This window comes from Rhagoletis zephyria, unplaced genomic scaffold (genome assembly GCF_001687245.7).
Source record: "Rhagoletis zephyria isolate East Lansing unplaced genomic scaffold, Rhagoletis_zephyria_1.1 Rzeph_scaffold_02787, whole genome shotgun sequence".
NCBI lineage: Eukaryota > Metazoa > Arthropoda > Insecta > Diptera > Tephritidae > Rhagoletis > Rhagoletis zephyria.
Genome location: NW_016159871.1, coordinates 70,332 through 73,785, shown reverse-complemented (window position 1 = coordinate 73,785; position 3,454 = coordinate 70,332).

Genomic DNA, 3,454 nt, shown 5'->3' with positions numbered 1-3,454 from the left:
AGCGAGACCGTAAGGCCTCCCATGACAGCTCAAAATTATCATCGCTCAGTGGGAATTGTTTCACTATTTGGCCGGCTTTGCCTTGAGTCTTGTACCGGAGATGGTACAATTTCTGAGCTTTTGTGAGTTTTGGGTGATTAATATATACCGCTGTGAACATGTCACGAAAAGACGGCCATTGCTCATAACCCCCATAAAATGTTTCCGTATCACACGGTGGGACCTTTAAACCGAAGCTAGAGTTTTCCTGGGGTTGAGACATACTGGGAGTAGGCGTGGTATTGCTGACTTGATTAAGAAGCAGGAGTTGATCACCAATCTGGACTTTCGTATCTTCATACGTTATGAGGCATGACCTGTTTTTATTATAAGCGGAGGCTTTTAAGTCCTCGGGAAGGTCCTGCTCCTGNTCCAAAAATTATCAATGTTCTTGTCTTTAATTTTTAGTGCAGACTCAGTATTGTCTTGGATTTGAGTTGTACTGAATCGGGTACAGTAATCCATTAAATTGTCTGTCTCAGAGATAAATTTAGGGGCTACGACTGACTGTTTGGGTTTCTTATTGGACCTTCCGCCTGCACGCGTAGCGCGTTGAGATTCAGCGGAAGTTCCTTGTTGCTTCTCATCATCACTCATTTTTGGACTTTTCGATTTAGCGTCACTATGAGGTGCGGCAAGCATTAACGAGATAATTTTATTTACGAGACGGAGAGCAAAGAGAGAAGAGACAAACAAAATTTACTGCCGGTCTAAACTCGAGTTCNATTAACGAGATGACTTTAAATTCTATTTACGAGATGGAGATCAAAGAGAGAAGAGACAAAAAAAATCTACTGCCGGTCTAAACTCGAGTTCTTGTGACTGAACGTAAATGGAGGGTTTTGCGCTATATATATATATGTATATATATTTTTAATGATTCTTGCTAAATTAACGCAATGAAAGGCAATTACGTAATTGCGAATGCCACGATATATAAAAAAGGGTGTTTGCACGTTGATACGTGCTACTGATAAAATCGCTGGAGAAGTTTTATTTTATTGTATTTTATTTTTATTTTTATTTTTTTGTGGGTCTATTGAGGGATATAAGGGTACCGTTTCACTGTACCCGCACTGCACCGTATAACTATGTGTATGTGTGCCGAAGTAGCCTTTATCTTAATAGCACTTTATATTATATAATGTATTAAATGTATATATANAGGTATGAATGCGTGTGTACAATGAGCATGTAGCTTTAAGATACATATGAATAAATAGGTACAATGAGTGATTAAAATTCAAACAGTAATGCAAATATGTACATAAGCCGGAATTCAGATACAATTCAAGTTATAGACTTTTGGGTGTCTGACTGGCTAAGCAGTCCTCGCTTAGCCAGCGTGAAATGTTGTTGTGTGCTGCAAACAGTGTTGCCACACACGGGCTTTTCCTACCAAAACAGGTGGGTTTTTTACATTTTGGTAGGCTAGATTGGAATTTGGTAGGTTCCGCAACAATAAACAGTGAAAAATTCAAAACATTTCAGCACGACCTTCATTACACGCATATTTCACCGGTGGGTTCATATAGCGGCGACCGCAAACATGTAAATATACATCATACATAAGAACACACGTATACCCTTATTATTGCCAATATACTATACAATATGAACATCCATATATAACTGAACCACAAAGTTATGATAAACTACATATTTACTGAAGACTGGTGCGCTGAAAAGGGCTTGTCAATAAACCCCGTGAAGTCCACCATTGTCCCATTTACCAAAAGAAGGAAAGTCAACTTGACTAGACCCACCTTGGCAGGGACACAAATTGAGTTCTCAGAAAAGGCAAAATATCTGGAAGTAACTGAACCAAAGGCCCAGTTCGAACTCACATTTCTCGAATGTTTCCAACAAAGCTACAAAGGCGTTCCTGTCAGAGAATGCATGGTAAGCCTTGGGGAATGTCACCCAAACTGGCGTACTCGTCTTTCAAAACGGTAGTAAAAACTGTTGTTACATATGCGGCACTGGCCTGGTGGCCAAAAGCGAAGCAAGTAAACGCGAGTACCACCTTAAGCAAGCTGCACCGACTGGTCCGCTTGGTCATCACAGGAGCTATGCGAACCTATCTAATGGATGCCCTTGGCGTCATTACTTGCAATCCTGCTTTGTCTATTCTGATTGAAAAATAGGGCTGCTGGATAAGCATGAAAAGTGGAGATCTTCGGGATCATTTAGAGGTTCTCAAGCCATTCCTGGATTATCCCAAGTTATCCTTCTAAAAACCATACAAGGTCAGAATTACTGAAAGGGACTGCTGTGAAGCGAAAATAACTATGATCAACGAAGGGTCGCAAGAATGGTATACCGACGCATCGAAGATGGACCACGGGAGTACTGGAGCAGGCGTACTTGAACAAAGATTCCAGAAAAGTCTGCCAATGGGCGTACACCCAACCATGTTCCAGGCGGATGTGTTCGAAATCGAAGTCCGTGTTCGCGAATGTCTTCGAAGAAGGACAAATGGGGCCGGAATAAATATTATGTCGGAAAGCAAGGCGTCGTTAAAGACCTTAGGCTCTTTTAAAACGGCATTAAGACAGCTGTAAAACTCTTCTGAACTACCTGGGGGCCCACAATAGCGTAACACTGAAGGGTTTGAAGGCAGCGAAAAGGCTGACTGCCGTGCAAAGCGAGGAGCCCAAATGCGCTTCTGCGGCTCATCTAAAGGATACACTGCACAACTATTTAAAGTTGGGAGAATTTCAGATTGCTGCCCANAAAGACCTTAGGCTCTTTTAAAACGGCATTAAGACAGCTGTAAAACTCTTCTGAACTACCTGGGGGCCCACAATAGCGTAACACTGAAGGGTTTGAAGGCAGCGAATAGGCTGACTGCCGTGCAAAGCGAGGAGCCCAAATGCGCTTCTGCGGCTCATCTAAAGGATACACTGCACAACTATTTAAAGTTGGGAGAATTTCTGGTGGATGTCAAAGGAAATGAGACAATCAAAGAGATTCATAAGTTCATCGCAGATTTGCCCGTGGAGAGAGCGGAGAGAGTCTATCAGTATGTATATGTTTTGTATATGTATATGTATTGTATATTATACAGGCAATAACAAAATCTTCTATGACGTCATATTTCTGTAAAAATTTTCAAGAGAGAGTTAGCGGTATCACAATCAGCGCCACCTTCTGTATTCGTTTCACCATGATTCCATATTCCTTTTTATAAGAAGCAACTTGTCCTCATGAAGAGCACTGACTAACGCGAGAACTTTTTGATGATCAGCTTATAAAGCAGCGGTTTCACTAAGTACAGTTTGCATTATATCAGAGACATTACCTTTTTGCTTCTCAAGCCCAGTTCCGATAGTTTCTTGTTGTTGGGTAGTGACCATGGGAGAAGTGCATTGAACTTGCGGGCATTGGGAGTCCACTTCGAATGCATTACGAA